Source organism: Pantherophis guttatus, chromosome 3, assembly GCF_059756535.1.
Source record: "Pantherophis guttatus breed Tessera chromosome 3, ASM5975653v1, whole genome shotgun sequence".
Lineage (NCBI taxonomy): Eukaryota > Metazoa > Chordata > Lepidosauria > Squamata > Colubridae > Pantherophis > Pantherophis guttatus.
This window is the reverse complement of record NC_142065.1, coordinates 129,824,677-129,845,828: the sequence shown is the minus strand read 5'-3', so window position 1 is coordinate 129,845,828 and position 21,152 is coordinate 129,824,677. Positions and strand designations below refer to the sequence as shown.

Sequence of the window (21,152 nt, the reverse complement as noted above, 5' to 3'; positions counted from 1 at the left end):
GTCCGAGTTGGAATATGGTAATTAACTTTTCAAAATGGAAAGGTATGGATAGGGTTGGGTTTTTTTAAGACAACTGTGAATTGAAATAGTGAAAAACAAATTACACTGCAGCATTGTTTGTGTTATAACAAAACCAAAGCCGCATCTGCTGACATTTATTTCAAATGATATAGTTAGATAATCTCTCTATACCAAGGTTTCCTTGGCCACAGTACCAGCCTGTTATTTTAATACTGTGTCGGCCCAATTTTTCATAAAGCACTGGCAGTTTAATTTCTTGGTAATCACCTGCACTCAGACAGTTGAAGCTAAACAAGGAATATGTGAAAACTTTGAGAAATAAATTTCAGGATCAAAAACAGTGCTAATTCACTCTACTGAATAGATTCACTTTTTTTGTCAGCATTTAAGATCTGAGAAATGGAAAGATTTGCTTTGGAATTAAATGTTTGTTTCTGAGCTGTTTAATATAGGAGTCTACATTGCTTGAAATTACTTTAAAAGATCTTACTTTTTACAGTTTGCATATTTCTTTCCATAATCCTATTATAATTTTCAATGTAATAGAAACACCTGGTTCTGTAATAAAGAACTTTGAAGGACATCTGAAAAAAATCTTAATTATTCATTCATCCATTCATTCATTCATCCAATTTTTGTTATAAAATTTTGCCTTCACTCTGGATTTTGCCGCCCAATTCAAGGAGAAAAAATTAAAATCTAGTAAATTCCAGGGAATAAAGAATTCAATTGTGAAACATGCACTTCAAAGTTCTCCATAGCAAACATAAGAATTTCATGGCAAATATTTTGAGATCAAGGATATATCTGGAATATCTAAAAACAATTATTTAAATGTGGCCAGAGGAAAAATGCATAATAACAGAAAGTGAATGTACAAATGTGTTTTTCTTAATACTTCCCTTTTGGGGTAAACAAAATTTTGTGTAACATAGAAAGAGAATAGATAGTAAACAGCAAGCAAAGTAAAAGGCAGAAAATAAGAGGAAAGAAATCTATGTAAATCTATTTTATGCCCACAACATTCATTATATCTCTGAACGTATATCTCATTTGTGTGACTAATGCCCGCTTTCGACGTTCATACAACAATTCATACATTTGTATGTGCGGTGCCTAGAATTGCCTTTGATGAGATGGATGGCTGCTTAAATTTAATAGACGAATAAACAAATTATCTCACATTCTTAATCTTTTCAGTTATTTCTTATTGAAGATCTCATCTACTTCATCTAACCATATTATCAGCTTTCCCTGCTTCTCATTCTATTTACTCGTCTTTCATTTATTTGTTTTGTGATTCGGTCCTCATTCATTTTCTTTATGATCAAATCACCTTGCTGTACTATTTCTATCCAAGTCCCTCTTTCTGTGTGAGTCCACATTCATTCAGTATCTATTCATACTTGATCTTATCTCCTTTTGTTTTACCACAAAGATTTATTAAACATCCAATTCCCATTGCCTTCAGCTTACTTTTATGTCTGTCCTGGCATATTTAACTCTGTTTCATACAACAAAATGGGGAGAAGCATAGTCTTTTTCAAGTCTTTTGACAAGCATTCACTCCTTGCAGTAGACAATTGACTACCATTCCACCAACATTTACATGTCTTGAAATGTTTCAATTTCCCTATCTTTAATAAAAATGTATATTGTTACATAAATGCATCTACTATCTTTAATTTTTCATCAAGTATGTATGTATAATTTTCAACTATTCATTCCATTCTCCCTGTCACACAATTGAGTCCTACTCCTCATTGTATCATATATTCATATATATCACATATTCTATCCAATGTTTGCTATAAATCCTTTGGGCTTTAGCAAATCCAGTAATATTAGCATATAAGCACATTCACATTCCATCCAAATAACTCCAATGTTACCAGAATTCATTATAATTTATAAGTAAACAAGGAGACATCATTTTCTTATTCTCTGCTTAGTATTGAACCAATTCCTAAGCATTCCATTTATTCTCATACACATTTCACTTATCTCACATACTGCTCTTAGTACATTCAACGTTCAGCCTTCCATTTGTGCAAACCTTTTCATAATTCAAGCCTACTTATATTATCATACATTTTTCTCTAAATTAACAGCTGTCCAACTTATTTGTCATTATCATATATTATTATTGACTGGCAAAAAAATAAAAGCCTGCTTTACAGACTCTTAGTGGACCATTTCCTAAATGTTGTTCATTGTCATATCTTTTCAATCAAAAGTCAACCACATATCTTCTTAGGCACACTTAACAAATTAATCCTCCAGTTTTTACATTCACTTACAGTATGTTAACTTTCCTTTTATAGGAAAAATAGAAATTTTTCACCATCACACATATAATCTTCAAAAACTAATTTTAGAAATCACACAACCAGTACAATAAGTAGATTACACCAGATTTGAATATTAGTCCATTTACATGGTAATTGGACTAATATTGGTAACCCCCTTATGTGTGTAAAGGGAGTTACCAATTTCATATAGCTGTGGGCTCAAAAATTCCTGACATTGATCCAGTTATAAAGGTAGACTTCTGAACTCACAGAAAAACCAACTGAATCCAGTAAAATTGAGCTCCAACATTTCTAGTGCTGAATTCTGCTTTGAGAGAAAATTTGCAGCATTATTAAACCATGTTCATATGAGTTTTAGTACTAATTTCTACTAAATTGATATCCCAATTTCTAGCCTGGTCCCTTAATCACTTAGACCAAACTGGCTCTTCAATTTGATTTAATAATTCAGTGATCAAATTCATTTAATGATTTAATTCAAATTCAAATTCAATTCAATTCAAATTCAATGATTAAATGGTCAAATTCATCCACTGTTCATAGCACTATTTCTTAACATATGTTTGTTTTAACATTAATTTTTGAAATACCATTATCTTACCCCTGTCCCTTTTCTCCATTCTTATTTTTAGTTAAAGATAACAATTTTAAAAAATTGAGCCACATTTCTATGTGGGACTAGTTTGCATCTGACAACCCAAAAATATGTAAACTGAAATGTTTTGATCTTCAAATACATTTTCCCATTACAATTTATCAGCAAAGACAGGTCAAAATTCTACTTCATGAACTTTAGAATAGTCATTTGCAATAATGTAACCATGTTTACAGAAGGCATCAGCTGATTTCCAAGCTGGCCACTATCTGCAAACACATCACCAGCAAAATACAGAGCTAGACTTTGACTGCATGACTTCAGTTCCCAAGCTTTGTGACAACTATTTTCCATCCAAAATATATACAGAAAGTCTAATTATTTCTTTTCACAATAAGCCCTTAATTAAAGGAGACCTAGTGCATCCCTTCTTGTAAAGTTTTCCACCTGTTATATTTTCCCTCATTTAGAGATTTGGATCTCCACAGTAATTTTACCCGGCTTAAAGTAAAAAAGGAAAGTGATTAGGTTTTCTGTGTCCCTGGCCTGTCAGTTATCTAGTGTAAGATTTTAGAGCATCTAAACTAAATTGTCTCAATTAAAACTAATAGATGCCAATTAATGCTGCTGAAGCTTCTAATGAGGATATGCTTCTGAACTAAATGAAAGGAAACAGTAGTTTATGAAAACAAACCTTGGTAAAGTCTTAGAATAGTATTCCGAAGAGGTAATTAATATTGCTACATGTTCATTATTTCTTCATATTTGGAAGCAGAGCTACAGGAATTAGCTTCATTTGAACAAAAGAATATTGGAAACCTATGGCATACATATTTGCACAAGGCAGGCAGAACATTTGATAAACAAACAGGCTTCTTAAATAATCCTTAATCTTGTGGTAAATTTCAAAGCAGAGACAGTGTAATACAAATGTTCCTAAATAAATAAATGTTTGCATAAATGATCAAAATGTTCATAAATTCACATCCTGCATGCATATTTTTGAGGGGGGGGTCAACACACTGAATTTACTCCCAATTTGGTGGAATGTAGACAAAATTAAATTAGCTGGCAAGGTAGTGTCTAGATCGGAGATCCAGTCTTGAATGGAATATTATGAACATGATTGAGATAAAACTAGAATTGAGTTGCCCTTATGACATACTGGTGAAAATATGCCAAAGCTGATGATCCAAGAAATTATGCATTTGGAAGAAATAGAATTAAAGATGGAACTTTACTTTATTTTGTATTTTATAATTAAAAAGAGGTATTGTACATCTTGATTAACCAAAGCTATTAAGGAGCCTGTCTAGTGACAGTCATAACATATGAAAGACTGTGACTCAGACTGTAAGAAAAATGAAGGATATATTTAATAAACTGATGAAATGAACGAAAAAATGTTGCAATATTTTCAGGATCAGACTCAATAAAAATAATAGGAGTTAGAGCTTTAAATATATTTCTTTTTAATTATGATAGGCATTCTATATTCACCGAATATTCAAGGTAGAAGCAGCAAGAATGGTGAGGGTGGCTCCTTATATATACAAGGGGTGGAGCTAGGAATGGGAGTGGTAAGTTATGAATACATTAAAGTCCAAAGAATAAGTTAACCTCTGATGTTCCATATATACATTATTTACACATTGGAGAATAAGGCATTTACATCTGACAAATCCCCCTCTAAATGCCGGTTCGTTACACAACACCAATTACATTCTGATTCAGGACAATATAATACATATAATTTAGAAGTTAAATATTTGTGTTGCTTAGAAGGTAAGGGTTTTGTTAATATGTCAGCTAATTGTTCAGAAGTATCGCAATGTATTGCTTTAATGAATCCGTCTTGAGACAGTTGTCTCACATGCTTAAACTTTATATCAATATGCCTGGACCTTTGTCCAATTGCATCGGATCTGGATATTTCAATGGCCGCTTTATTGTCTTCATGCATAATAAATGGTAAAGTGGGTTTCTTCCAAACATCAGTGATCAGATCATTGAACCATACAAGGTTATTTGCAGCCTTGGACAAACAAACATATTCCGCTTCTGTAGTAGAAGTGGCTACTAGTTCTTGTTTACCAGTATACCAGTAAACTGGACAATCATTCAATAGAAAAACATAACCAGAAGTACTCTTTCTGCATGATGTATCACCAGCCCAATCTGCATCAGCATAACAAGTAATTTTTGGCTCTCTGTCATTATTGGGTTCCAACATTAAACAAAAATCTAATGTACCCTTCAGATATCTTAGAATTCTTTTGACAGCTTCCCAATGATACAAGGTTGGTTTACTAACATATCTTGACAGTAGATTGAGAGGTAATGCAATATCTGGCCTAGTCCAATTAGATATATAAAGGAGTGAACCTATAACTGATCTGTAAAATGTGTTGTCTTTAAACTCAGGGGAAGATTCATCAGTGTTTCTAAGAAAATCAGTTTGCATAGGGGTGTCACAGGTTTTGGCATTATTTAAGTTACATTTGTTTAGGAGTTCGATGATTTTATCTTTCTGTGTAAGTTTGAATCCCCTTTTAGTTTTGTTAATTTGCACACCAAGGTATTTATTCACTTTACCCAGAGATTTCAGTGAGAAATGTTCATTTAACTTATTTACAAAGATTTCCCTGCTCTCTTTATGCTTTCCAATGTATAAAATATCGTCCACGTAAATTAATACAAATTCAATATGATCATTACTCTTTTTTACAAAGAAACAGTTATCTGCAGTGGTGGCGTTGAAATCCATGGTCTTAAGTACTTTTACCAAGCAATCGTACCATCTTTTGCCGGATTGCTTTAATCCGTACAGACTCTTATTTAATAACCAAATTTCGTTCTTATTAGTGTATTGACTGTGTGGTGCTCTTACATATATTTCCTTATCTAATTTTGCATGTAAGTATGCGGTCTGTATGTCATATTGGAATACGTCCAGATTGAGTGCAGATGCTACTACAAGGGCTGTTTTGACACTCTCTGTTCTCACTGTGGGTGAATATGTATCAGTATAGTCTTCTGGGTATTTTTGTGCATAGCCTTGTGCAACTAGTCTAGCCTTGTATAAGGTATTGCCTCCTTCTAAGTTCTTAATTTTATAAATCCACCTGGTACCTATAATTGTTTTATCCTTAGGTGCGATCGCAGGTGTGAATACATTTAATCCTTGTAAACTTTCCATCTCTTTTTCCATAGCTAGTTCCCATTTTTCTCTTTCTTTATGTGGAAGTTTCAATACTTCTTCATATGTGTTAGGTGTTATTTGTTCTCCATTCATATGCATTATGTAATCTTTGTATTTATTTGGTATTTGGTTTCTATTGTTTCTAATAGTTCTTTCAGGCTTGCTATGGTTATCATGCAAATATCTAGCTTCCTTTTTTGTTAATGTGTCTGTCTTTATTTTATGCTGACTATTAGTCCAAGTTTTGGTTTTGTTCTTACTTTTGTTAATATTTTGATTTTCTGTTGTTCCTTCCTCGCAAGATATCGTATCTTTACATTTATTAGGAAATATTTCATTAAGGTGCAATTTTGACCAATTGGCCTGTTCATGGAACACAGCTGTTCTGGATACTATAAATTTGTTATTACTATCAATAAATCTGTACCCTTTGGTTCCAGTTTCGTATCCCATGAATCTTAATCTCCTGGATACGTTTTCTCCCTTTCTCCTCAATTGTTTAGGTATGTGTACGTCTGCAGTGACTCCAAATATGTGCATGTGTGATAATTTGGGTTTTCTATTGTACATCACCTCATATGGTGTCTTATTCACAATACTGGACCAGGTTCTATTTTGAGTGTAATTTGAATAATGTAATGCCTCTGACCAAAATTGTTTGCCTAAACCAGCATCCTCTAATGTGCACCTAATCATGGTTTGTAGTGTGGAATTTTTCCTCTCTACAACTCCATTTTGAAATGCAGAAAAAGGATTGGACGTGAAATGTAACATTCCTCTATCCTTTAACCATTGGGAGAATTCTTTAGACATGAACTCACATCCCCTATCTGTCATAATTTGCTTTATTCTGATATTATGTTGTGTTTCTATACGTTTGTAGAATTCCTTAAATTTCTGAAATGTTTCATCCTTGTGCTTTAATGTGTAAACAAAACCATATCGGCTGTAGTCATCCACTTACGGTTTTTTGATCTTTGGGTTTTTCTTTAATGACGTTTTTCTCTCTCGCTGCTCCGCTGTTCTTCAGCATCTCCTGGAGGTCCGCGATGAGACTTTCATCATTCTTTTGGCTTTTTAGTATCTTTAATATCTCTGACCTGAGTTCGTTATTTTCTATTTCGATTTCTTTCTGGTCATTATTTTCACTCATTAGTTCTTCTTCTTCAGTGGTGTATTCTTCGGATTCTCTCGAAATCGCATTGGTGGATTCGTTGATCATCTCTTGATCAGTTTCTATTTCTTTGCTGTAGGCCCTGGTGTTGGGCCTATCTTTCTTTGACATTTTTAATTACTTATTGAGTCAATTAACCATCCTCTGCTACCAGCTTGTTGCAATATTTTCAGGATCAGACTCAATAAAAATAATAGGAGTTAGAGCTTTAAATATATTTCTTTTTAATTATGATAGGCATTCTATATTCACCGAATATTCAAGGTAGAAGCAGCAAGAATGGTGAGGGTGGCTCCTTATATATACAAGGGGTGGAGCTAGGAATGGGAGTGGTAAGTTATGAATACATTAAAGTCCAAAGAATAAGTTAACCTCTGATGTTCCATATATACATTATTTACACATTGGAGAATAAGGCATTTACATCTGACAAAAAAGATATGTTATTTATCTGTGAAACTTGGAGAAAGAGGAAGAGTATCATCGATCTGAATAAAGATAGCCTGATTATGTGGACTTGATGAATACATGCTGAGAAGTCAGAGGATAGATTTAAGTATGAATGAAAGCTTTAACACATGTGACAGAAAATATAAATTGCTGTTTTCTAGGTTGTCCTGGAGGTTTATTAAAATAGGTATGTTCACTGCCTTATTTTTAAAAATAATAAAAGAAAAATTAGCACATAGAAGTGATAATATGTTCTAAATGTGGGACAGACTATTATTTGATAGTATCAAAAATGGATCTTGGAAAAATGGATGCAGAAAGAAAAAGTTTAAGTCTGGCATAAAAAGAAAATAATTTCTCAATATAATTTTATTTACTTATTTAGTGTATATCTTCTGTTTCTTAACCGCCCATCTTATTCAGAAAGGGAAAATAAATAGAAAATATATGCAATGGAAAAGGATGTGAAAAGTACTTGAAACAACTTAAAAAACCATAATCTTATATTAAAGAGGGGCACAGAAGTATGTGTATAGGATGCTTGGCGGAATAATTGAGAAAATCTGGGATGAGGAAAATATGAATACACAATCATGGGTCCATTGAGGACAAAGAGTGGAGCAGAATGGTAGAAGTATCATAGTGGTAATGATAATTATGTTATCCATTCAATCATGTCCAATCTTGGTGATTCTATGGGCCAGATCTCTTCAAATCTTCTGATCTTGCACTACTTCTTTGTGTTGTTCTATGCTCTGGCTGGTGTCCACTTTGATGGTGTCCAGCCATCATGTACTTTGGTGGTCTGGTTTCTTTTTACCGCTAACTCTTCCAAACATAATTGCTTCCTCCAGAGAATTCCGCCGCATGACATGGCCAAAATAAGTGAGATCCAGTTTTGTAACTTTTCCTTTCAGTGGCATGTCTGGTGCTATGAACTTCAATATTTGCTTGTTGATCACCTTTTCTGTCCAAGGAATATGCGGGAGCCTTCTCCAGCGCCACAGCTCAAAGGAAGTCGATTGTCTTCCTATCTTGCATTTTTAAGGTCCAACTTTCACAGCCATAGGTAGCAATGGGGAACACAATAGAACAGATTGACTTACATTTGGTTGCCAGGCTAACATCCTTGCTTTTCCATATTCAGCTCATGTTCAGCATTGTTATGCAACCCACTGCAATCTGACATTTTATTTCTGGGCTGCGTTCACTGCTTTGAGCAATCTGTGATCCTTAGAAAGTGAATTTAGCACAGAGATATTGTGATGCAACAAAAAAAAGCACAATTTATATAATATATATATAATTTTATCTTTTTTTATTAACTTATTTTTGTTAACTTATTTTTGTTAACATCTTAGTCTTTTGCTTATTAATCTTAAAGCATGCTAATACCCAAAATTATTTTGATTTACTCATGAAAGGTTTGGTCCAGGGGTGGGTTCTACTTACCTTTACTACTGGTTCGCAACGGGATCGCGCACGCTTGCATACTTCGCTTGTGCATGCACCTTGCTTCTGCGCATGCACAGATCACCGATGATGACATCCGGGTGGTGGGCAGGGCCTCCCACCAGTTTTACTACCGGTTCTTGTGAACCGGTCTGAACTGGGGGCAACCCACCACTGGTTTGGTCCCCTTGAAAGTGTCTGCCAAAATCAAATCCAAGTCTTCTGCAAAAGCTCTTAATTGTATAACTCTTTCTTATTGTTTACACACTTAATCCTGCCACTTTGTTTTATATCTCTATTTAATATTTCAAAAACTAAAATAAACAAGAAAAGAGACCATGGGCATTGTCCCTGCTGTATTCTCATATTGTTTAATTAAATCTCCATTAACAATTATTGGGCTTTATATGAAATTGATTTCACCCATTTTATAAAATTCTCCCCAAAATTCCTATCTTCCAAAACTTTAAATTAAAAAATCAGTATAGATTGACAAAAACCTTCACTGCATCTAAAAACCTCAAGGCAGCTTGTTTTTCATTATGTTGTTCCAAATATTGCAAAATATCCATCACAGTTCTAAGTTATCTTTCAACTATCTTTCTTTTTACCTCATAGATACATTGACAAGAGATAATTTTGATTCAAAAAGGATTCCCACTTAGCAGGGGTTTTGTAGCTTTTGTTAATGTTTATGGACCTAATCTAGATTCTTATTGTGTTTTATTAATGTTTTCAGCACTTGAATGAGTGTATTGATGAAAAATGGTGATTGGAATTCAGTGACCCAAGCCTAATAGATATAGCAGATCTGGCATGAAAAAAAAAATCTTTTTTAATATCATCAAATTCAAGGTTATAATATAAATTTCCTATGTATCAGACAATACTGTAATTATATTGAAATGATATAATTTCTGAAACTGATTAAGGTATTGAGAAATTGGTATTCAATATTTCCCTATGAATTGTAAAGTATTTGTTATATAAATGTGGGCAGAGATCTTACAATGTTTTGATTTCAACTCAGAACCATTAAGTGCCTAATTTTTTGAATGGGAAGCATATAAAACATATATTTGAAGTTGAATTATTGCTTATGCATCATATAAAAATAAGATTAATAATAAAAGGGAAATAATTTAAGATGAACTGAAATATTTATGGGCACAGATGATTAGATGCCCATCTACTAATTTGTATGGAGAAATATAGAAAAACAAATATGAATTAAAGACATTATTACAGCAGAGAGAATTCACAGCAGAGAGAACAAGTTTATGATTGAGATACTTGGAGGATGGTTAAACACCAGGCAAGATTTTGGCTAATTGCAATTATTATTATTATTATTATTATTATTATTATTATTATTATTATTATTATTATTATTATTATTATTATTATTATCATCATCATCATCACACCTGACATAACAATAATTGAAAAGAAAAAAGTATGGTTCATTGACATTGCAATACCTGGTGATGCATGGATTGAAGATAAACAGCAAGAAAAAATCACAAAGTACCGGGACTTGCAAATTGAAGTTGAGCGACAGTGGAAAAAGAAATTGTGTGTTGTCACGATTGTAATTGGAACCCTTGGAGCAATACCCAAAGGGCTACCCCGCTATTTAGAAATTCTAAATTTGCCAGACTTGAACATTTTGACTCTACAAAGAACCACCTTACTCGGAATAGCTTACATCCTCCGACGATACCTTAACAGTTCCGAGGTCCTTGGTTAGGACTCGAGCTGCTGAGCTGTTAACCAGCCTCAAAGGCTGTGAGTCTCACTAAAGATTAAATAATAATAATAATAATAATAATAATAATAATAATAACAACAACAACTTACATAGCTTACTGTTACTATTATTACATAATAGTAACAGCTTACATCCTCCGACGATACCTTAACAGTTCCTAGGTCCTTGGTTAGGACTCGAGCTGCTGAGCTATTAACCAGCCTCAAAGACTGTGAATCTCACTAAAGATTAAATAATAATAATAATAATAATGCAATGATTCCAATATTAGAGGTGAAAGTGACAAAACATGTAAAACTTCCATGGATATAAATTGTAATTTAAAAAAAAAATCTGCTTAGAATTATATAGTAAACTAGAGAATGTACTGAATGAAGATATAGAGGCTTTTTAAAATAATTAACTTACTATATTCAGATGATAATCAAAAACAACTTTTATTTGTTCCACTATCTGAGGTATAGATTAAATAAATTATTTTTAAAATGACAAGTGGTAAAACATTAGGACTAGTTGGATTTACATTTGAGTGGTATAAAACATTTATATATCTTTTGATGTCAAAACTTTGTCAATTGTATGATGAGATATTTGATCAGGGAATTTTATTACCAGTATTTCATCAGCCTTACTTTATAGTTATACCAAAATCAAGTAAAGACAACATCCAGAGTGCTAATTATCATCTAATCTCAGTGATTAATGTTCACACAAAGATTTTAACGGCAGTGTTAGCAAATAGATTACAGCAAGTGATATTGTTTGTTATTAAAAAACAATCAAGCAGTTTATAAAAACTAGGCAAGGAGCAGGTTAAGGTGTATATTTTATAGACTTGAATAAAAATAAAGTTCAATTTATAATTTTAGCATTTGATCCTGAAAAAATATTTGACAAAATATGTAAACAGTTCATGTTTGCTGTACTAATTAGGTTCAGATTTCCTTTGAAATTCACAAAATGGATGAAGATATTATATGAGTCACCTACATCTAAAGTAAAAGTTAATGACATGTTTTCTCTTATTTTTTTCACCATTTAAAGGAATGTGGATATCCACTTTCATCCTTGATTTTTAATCTGTGCGGAACTCTTGGTTTATGCTATTAGATAACATACATGGAGATCTAGGGAGTAATATATAATTCAGTTGAACATAAATAGGTTTTATTTGCAGAAAACCTAATTTTGTCTATTTCTAATCCTCACATTACTCTAGTGTTGGTGCAAATGATAGTTGCCTTTAGTAAAACAGTAAAAGCATGATACTCTATTAACTGGTCTAAATAGTTGATGTCAATAGGTGAAAATTTGGTTACTCAACCATTTAAAGAGTACCAATTATTTATTTGCATTGAATCCATTAAATAGTTAGGTATCTATATACCATAATATATAACTCAGTTACTAACAGGCAATATGAATAAAATATATAGAGAGATTTCTTCAAATATCAGTAGCGGAGTCATTAAGCCTCACCCTTTGAGGAAAGGTGAATGCTCTCAAAGTTAATATTATTCCCAGATTAATTCATATTCTGAGAGGAATTCTAGTTTATATAACTGGAAAATATTTTCAGAAGATAAATTCTTTGTTTAGAAAAAAAGTATGGAGTTCTTTGATTCCAAGAATATCTTTAGAGAAAACGCAATTACCAATTAATGAGGAATGATTCAGCTTTCTGAATCTGGAGCTGTATCATGGTCCATCATAGAAAAAAGCTAATTAAATGCAGTACAAATATGTGTTTCTAAACATTGCATTCTTTAAACAACTGAATTTTAAACATAAAGATTTAGAGAGTAGAAACATTTATTCAATTTAACCTTTGACACATACATCTTTTGAAATAAATAAATAAATAAAGTTTATTCTGGATAAAGTATATTGAAGAACATAAAATGATTTTGTTAGAGCCCAGTTCTTCTAGAATTCTTTATCAATGAGATTCCTTGCAAATATTTTAAATATAATTTACCCTGTTTTCCCTAAAATAAGACATCCCCTGATAATAAGGCCAATTGGGCTTTTGAGCGCATGGCAATAAGGCCAAACTCTTATTTCAGGTTCAAAAAAATATTAGACAGGGTCTTATTTTCTGGGAAACACGGTAGTAATGCACTGACATTTTTAAATTTTAAACTTTATTTTCTTGCAATAATGTGGTTCACTATTGCGAGAATTCTAATACCAATACAAGCTATTAGGGACATTGTAAAAGTATATATACTCATGCACGCTTCAAGTTGATTACATCTCCAGCAGAGGAAAATTGACAGCCAAACTTTTGTAAAGTATCAATTGAGGAGTCCAATAAGGAGAAAAAAACAATTTGACTGGATAATTTCAAGATCACAGAAAATATATTTAGCGTTTCTTAACACTTAAAATCATTAATTTTTTTTTAAACTGAAACTTTAATAGGAGAACAATTCTCACTTCAAATGAACTGTAGATTGAAATGAAGAACAGAAAGAAAAAAATATTCTTGTTAAATAAAATTGGGTTATCTCCTGGTATAAGGTAAATTAATTTCCTGAATATAAGTATGGACAGTACTCCAAATCAGTGAATGAGGTGGGGAGGGGGTTTGTAAATTTTATTTTTCCAAGAAAATTTTTGAGCATTTCAGTTGTATCAAAAACTCCGTTATGATTCCAAAACATTATTATACAATGTACATATAAAAAAAAACCGATTTGCAGAACGGTTATGTTAAATTTCACATTTGTCATAAACATTAATTAGAGCCATTTCGCTATCACCATTGCTATCAAAATTAAATAATAATTATCAATAATTATTATTGATATGTCCAAATATAAAATTTGAAGGTTTCTTAACAAGTATAGCATTTTCTGATCATTTTCCATTTCCATTAAAATTGGAGATGTCTTGGCGACATTTCGACGAAGTCTCATTCGTGATCTTCAGGCTGGTGTTTTCAGCTTTGTGCTTCTAGGAGCAATGTGTGATCGCAGCTGTTTCTTTCTTTTAACTGCCAGTAGGGGTGTGAATTGATTGGGTGGGAGCTTGGCTGTGTTCTGATTGGGTGGAGGTGTGTTCTGATTGGTTGGGGGTTGGCTGTGCTCTGATTGGATGGGAATGTGTTCTGTTTAGGTGGGGGCTTGGTTGTGCTCGGGTTTGTCTGAGTTGCAGGGGGATTTGAGCTGGTGAGCTGCGTTGCTGTTGTCTGGCTTCGCGTTCATGGTTGTGCTACATCTTCGTGGTGGGTGTCAGTTTGCTTCATGTATGGATTGGAGGGGTTTAAAGTGGCTAATTATGCAGCTGTGGTCTGGCTTCTGGTTTGTAGTCGTGCCTCATCAATGTGGGTTTGCTTTTTGCATGGATGTGTGGTGGTGACATCCTGTGTGGTTTTCGTGAATGTGGGTCTGGTGTCATTCTTTGTGTTAGGGACTCGTTTGTCAATGAGGGCGGGTTTCCAAATGGCTGGTAGGTGGGAGGTATCATCTCGTTTATTCATGCTGTGTGGGCATTTTTCTATCTCGATGGCTTCTCTGATTATTCTGTTGTTAAAGTGTTCAGTTTTGGCGATAGTTCTGGTCTTTTTAAAGTCAATATCATGTCCTGTGGCTTTAAGGCGTTGGACCAGGGAAGAAGTTGGTTCCTCTTTTCTGACTGAGTTCTTGTATTCTTCAATGCATGCACTTATTCTTCTGTTGGTTTGTCCGATGTATATGGTGGGGCAGGCGGTGCATGGGATTTCATATACCCCTTGATTTTCTAACTCAATTTTGTCACACACACACACACACACACACACACACACACACACTTTCAGACTGGAAAAAAAATCTTCTCCTGTTAGATATACTTTTCAGTCCTTTGGCATTCCACTAATTGTAATGGCATTCCTAGTGGAGATATGCCTAATCACTATTCACTTCAGAGCAGGAGTGTCTGCAGGGTATGTCCAAAAATATCATTATTTTGTGGTTCGCCAGCAGCCCACGGAGCTAGCAGCAGACAGTGAGGAGGCTGGGGAAGACCATGGGCCAGTCCTGGAGTCTGGGGAAGGCCCGGAAGAAGGCTCTGTGTTGGAGGCAGAGATGGGGCCAGGGCCATCTGAGAGTGATGCACAGTCTCCGGAGCCTCCAGAGAGGCAGAGAAACAGGAGGAGCCTGTTCCTAGTGCACACATGCACAGAGCTGCCAGAAGGCAAGAGCAGCTAAAGCAAAGAGGATGTCTCGGGAGTAAGGCCAGGAGATGATTGACCCCTCCCATAAGGCTTAAAAGAGCAGCAAAGGCTCTTGGGCTCTTTGTAGGAAAGCAACGTTTCTAAATCTGTTTCCAGTCAGCATCTCTTGTTTCTGAACTTTGTGGGGCTTTGCCAAGAAAGGCCTTTGGCAGGTTGCCAAAGAAGATAAAGGTTTTTTGAGGAGCCAAAGGACTTTTTCTGAAGGATTTGTTTTGGAATTCATTTGGACTAAACTGGGAATAAAGTAATTCTCAACTGTTATAATAAAACAGTTTTGTTTGGGACCAATTGTGTCTTGTAATAACTAAATGAGCCTGGGTCACAACACAATAGTACAATTGCAACTCTATCAATTTTTAATATGTCACACATATAATATATATAAAAGACAAGTTGAGTTTCAACTGTGGTATTGTGGCTCTTATCTTAACTTTTTTGACCGTATCTTGTGGACACCCATGTTTCAGGGTTAATTTTCTTTTTAAAATCTTCTGCTTTATGATTTTACAAATTTAAAGGATAAATGGAAATCATCCTCCTACAGATGCATTTTAGAGTGAAGATTGCTGCACTGTTTCAGCAACAATCTGAATTTCAGGATCTACTTTTAGATAATAAACAGTAGTTTCAGATTCATAATATTTGTTCATACCATTACTCAAGGAGAACCACACAGTATAACTGCAAGGAAGAGGAAGAATACCTTTATCCCTAGTTGTTTTGTAGCAGCATGGTCAAATACTTGGTACTTTTTAGAAACTCCTAGGAGTAAAATCAAGAAAAATAACTACTTTTTTTCTGGGATCCTCCAAGGTAGTTACTTATCTAAGATTGTCTATCTGTCTGTCTCTCTGTTGGTCAGTCGGTCTGTCTATCTGTCTATCATTCTATCTATCTATCTATCTATCTATCTATCCATCTATCTGCCTGCCTATCTATCTATCTATCTATCTATCTATCTATCTATCTATCTATCTATCTATCTATCTATCTATCTTCTATCTATCATCTATCTATCTATCATTCTATCTATCTATCTATCTATCTATCTATCTATCTATCTATCTATCTATCTATCTATCATTCTGTCTGTCTGTCTGTCTGTCTGTCTGTCTGTCTGTCTCTATCTATCTATCTATCTATCTATCTATCTATCTATCTATCTATCTATCATCTGAAACAAGTACAACCAGATTCAGTCTATATGATTTAAAACTGGATTGAACTAAATAAGTAGCATCCAGGGAAAAAAATAATTCATTTTTCTTTGTTGGATTCCAGCATTAGTCTTCTAAAGTCTTTTGAATCTTTCTGCATTGTATGAAATTTTATTACAAGCATTTCAATGTCTAATGTATATTTTATAAACCTTCAACTTACTGATTACATCATGAGAAGCAGCTCAAAATTAGCAACTTGACTTCTAGCCAAGAAGGCAACATGCTGTGTCACAGCTTGTTTTTCCCTCTCTCTATAAGGGGGTGAAAACTATCTAGGCTGCTTGTTTAAAAGGATTGGTAAGCAGAAATGTTAATTAAATTGTTTAATTTAAGTGTGCTATTTTGGAGAGACACTGTGCCTCACAAGAATAGGAAACAAAGCATTTCCATTGTATTTCATCCACTCAGCATCTACTTTTACAAATACAGAAAAAATTCTTACCAGTTGCTGATCCAACTGTGCCAGTATCTGAGTGTTTGGTTTCTGAGGCTGTAATTGCCTTGGCTGATAGTTTCATCATTTATAACTTGGGAAAGGTCCAGAGAGAAATTTTAACTCCAAATTATAATCTGGAACTGAGCCAGGAGAAATTTTAATATATAAGTATTTATTTGCAAAGATAAGTGTACTTCCAGATTGATTGCTTGTGAAAGGAAGGGATATTATTTAATATTTGTTGATAGGTTTGTTTATTTGTTTTCCCTAGGCTTTCCTTTATATTGGAATGCAACTTCTGAAATATATATGTTAACATATGCATGCACAAGTATGTCACATGCATATATTTTGCTGGTATCTCCAGGACTGGTTCTGTTGAAATTGGCAGTTCTGTGTTAACAAGTTTAGGAAACTGAGTAATGCATAGAATTTGAAAGGGGGGTGGGCAGTAGGGTGTTTCAGAATTATTTTTCTACTCTTCCTTTGGCTGGTCATCTTAAATTTAAGGCTATGTTCATTTCAGTTAAACATAGTAATTGTATTTTTTTCATGAATCTATAGGTGTATAAAAACAAACAGATTTACACAAAAGTATTGTATCCACCCATTCAGAGTGCCTTCCAATCTTCCATATCATTTTCTATAACATTTGATTTTGGGGGATGTTTGTTTTTATGTTTGTTTGTTTTTCCCTTCCTTGATTCCTACTTTCCTTCCTCAAATGCAGGCAGCATTTATGAGTAATGAAAATACTTGGATTTGATGTTGTATTGAAGAATGCTCCTTCCAATACAATATTTGCAAGTGATTTGTATTCTTGAACATCTTGTAGTTTGTTCAAATCTCTTCTGTATAAATGGTGTGTCTCTCCTTCGTATACAATGGCCAAAAGGAGCTGTCTGTCAGAGTTCCAACCAATGCCCTAATAAAATCAGGAGCCTCAAGCCATTTTGCAAGAAAAATGCAGTTGTTTATTAGGAGCGCCATATTGGCATGACCTAAGTGAAGTCAGCTGTGACTTCACCAGTTTGCACCTTGCCTCTGACCCTGTTGCCTCTCCCCCCCAAGATGTGTCACTAGTAACATTCCCCAATGAAGCAATTTTGTGGGTCGTAGAAGTCACTCCCTCCGGCTGTTGTGGGTCTCCGTGGAGATGGCCTCGACTTCGGCCGGCTAGGATGTGTTTTGTTTTAACTGAGGTGTGAATTCCTCGGTGCAGCTGCAAGGCGCAATTTCCCATCCCCCTGTCTATGGCAACTCAGGAGCAGGTCAGGAAAGTTTCACAAGTTGACACTGTCTTCATTTTTATGTTGCAGTAGTTTCAACCAAAGAGGCTATAGTGAATGAGCAAACTTTCTTCCCCCATACTCAAACAATCAGGATCTATGCCTAAAATCACAGGAGTCTAGGAAGGAGATTACCCAGAGCCCCTCCCTTTGTCTACAGATAAAATAAGAAGTTCTCAGCTTTCTAACACATGGTGAAGTGTTATGCAACATGTAATAATCTTCAGAATTCCTAAATTAGATTCCTAAATACTAATGTAGATAATACTAAATTATTTGAAGTACATATATTTTAAATGGGTATTTTTAATGGAGGAAACTAATCATATGGGTTTTTTTTAATGATTTAATTTTCCTGGCAAATTGCAGAAACGTACCTTGTCTCATGTATAGAATTAATCCAAGTTACTTCAGTAGTTTTAAATTGAAGGGTTTCCCATTGCAGATGCTATCGTACTTATGGATCCTATTATTTTAAAAGAAGATTTGAGTGGGGAGTAGGGAGGCAATCAGAAACTTCTCATAGCTATTGAAACCATTTTTTCTGAAGCTACTGTACAGCTCACAGAGGTTAAGTATAATTCAGCCAAAGCCTCTTCGTTCCATCTTCAGAAATGCTATTCACAGAATGAATACAGCAAAATGGATATCTTTATATCATTTTAATGGAATAGGATTTAACAAGTTGCTCTGCATGAAATAGAATAAGATATAGAATTATTTTGACTGCCAGCCTAAGAGCCTTTGAACTGCATTTAGATATCATGGGATGTACTTGAACTTGTCTTCATCCAAGTTTAAAAATGACTGTGATCCTGGTTAAAGGGTATACAATTAATACCATTTGCTAATATTAAACAGAGAATACAGTCACATCAGCATTACAACAAGCAACTACTCACAACCTTTTTACAGTAGATGAGATTACATCTAAGCCTTGTCCAGATTGTTGTGACAGGACTAGAGAGAGAAATTTCATGTTTCTCTAAAATCCAAAATCACTTACCATATCTTGGGACTTCAGTAGTTGCAGGAGGCTGAATGTTTTAGCTATTTGAGGCTACAATGCTTTCCATTCCTAGCTTTATCATATGGGAAATATATAAATAAGAGAAAATGTGAAAGGGAAAAAAAGCAAGAATAAAATCATTTAATTTGGAAACCATGAGTGAATGGAAGAGATATTTGAATGTTCTACTCCAACATCAGCAAAAGCTACTCCAACATCAACATCACTACTATAAAAGGAAGGCTGTTTTTAAAATTAAGGGACAAGAAACTAGTACAGTATATAAAAATGTTAGTGATTGATAACAGAATAAAGTATCCCATCCCAAATCTATTTAAGATTTATAAGCCTGTCATACTGAGGAAAGCTTTTAGAGCACTCCAGAGAATGGATGTTCATTTCTAATGGTTTATTTGCCACTTGGTTTCATCTTAAGGTGGGATTTTAAGACAAATTTAGGTATCTGTTTAGATCAAACATCTTTGTCTTTTATTAATATACTGTGAGCAGCATTTTCTAATCTACCAGTGCTGTAACTGTGACAATTAAAATTATTTGACCCTTCTATGCCTGATCGCTCAGCATCTTGCTTAATCAGGTAATACATTAAATAGTCAATTAACATAAATGCAACAATATTTGACTTCACAGCAGATTTACAGAGCCAGCCAAGTTTGATGTGACTTGACGTGATTAAAGCAAACCCAGATAGTATATCTGGAGGGATACAAGGAGTAAGCCATAACGTATATTTAATATCCTATTAATGTTAATTAGGCTTGCTTCACTTGTCTCATTTCCTATTGCATCCTTGTCCTGTAACTTGTCTTGTCCTTGATGAATGTTGGTGCTCAGAAATTAAAATCTCCCTATAGCTAGCACTTCTACTTTGATAAGGGAAAGAAAAAACCCTCTATTTATAATCCCTTCTGAATCTGTTTTGCAGTCTATAGTCTAGACAATAAGTATTTGGCTATTATTTGCAAAGGATCAATTTAGACATTTGTGCAGATTACCAATGATTAAAAAGAAAAAAAGAAAAAGAAAAGAAAAGCAGGCTTCATCCTTCCTTCCAGTTAAATGACCTTTCTGCCAATTATGTCAGGCTCAAGACTTGCTTCCAGAAAGCAAATAGTTTAGGAAAGGTTTTAAACATTTTCAGAATAAACAATAGGACCCGACTTTAACGGGGAGGAAAAATGACCACACTCTGATGGGAGATTAGTGATTGCTATACAGGTACTCCTCAATTAAAGACCAGAATTAGGACCAGAATTTCAATTGATGAGTAAGGCAGTTGTTAAATGAATTATGCCTGATTTTATGACCTTTTTTTGCCACAATCGTTAAGCAAATTACTGTGGTTGTTAAGTGAATTATGCTGCTGTTAAGCAAATCCAGCATCCCCCATTGACTTGTCAGAAAGGCTCTAAGAAGGTTTCAAATGCTGATTACATAAACCCAGGATCCTGCAACCATTATAAGTACATGCTGATTGCCAAGCGCCTGAATCTTGATCACATGACTATGGGGATGCTAGAATGGCCATAAGTGCAAAGACTAATAAGTCACTTTTTTGGGGGGGGAGGGGTTGTAACTTTGAACAGTCATTAAATGAATGGTTGTAAATCGAGGACCAATTGTACCAAATTTGGAGGTTTCGTGGCTTCTCCAGAAAGCCTGTAATGCGAAAATACTACAACTAAGAAGTAAGGCTTGCACAGAATTTATCATATCTTTCTTCCTATGCAAAATCCAGTTAGGCACATCTGTGCAGAGAAATTAATGGACGGACATGTCAATTGCCATTTGGTCAGATAATCAGAGCCAAGACATCCTGAAATTATTTTCCTTTCCTCCCCACCCCCACCCCCACCCCTTTTTTTTTTTTTTTGCAAATCAGTTCAAATCAGTGTAACCATGCTAACATGTATTTTACTTTAGGCCACATACTTACTAAGAAGGAAAACATTTGGAAGAAAAGGGGGGGGGGGAGTTTGTC

General features: G+C 34.2%; 2 long non-coding RNA genes across 2 annotated transcripts in view; one reads left to right on the top strand and one right to left on the bottom strand.

The window, feature by feature from the left end:
• The window catches only part of LOC117662451 (uncharacterized), a 130,366-nt gene that overhangs the window by 617 nt on the left and 108,597 nt on the right, over positions 1–21,152 (bottom strand). The window lies entirely within an intron of this gene.
• LOC117662454 (uncharacterized) overlaps positions 1–21,152 on the top strand; it is a 168,193-nt gene that overhangs the window by 96,575 nt on the left and 50,466 nt on the right. The gene's annotated exons all lie outside the window — the stretch shown is intronic.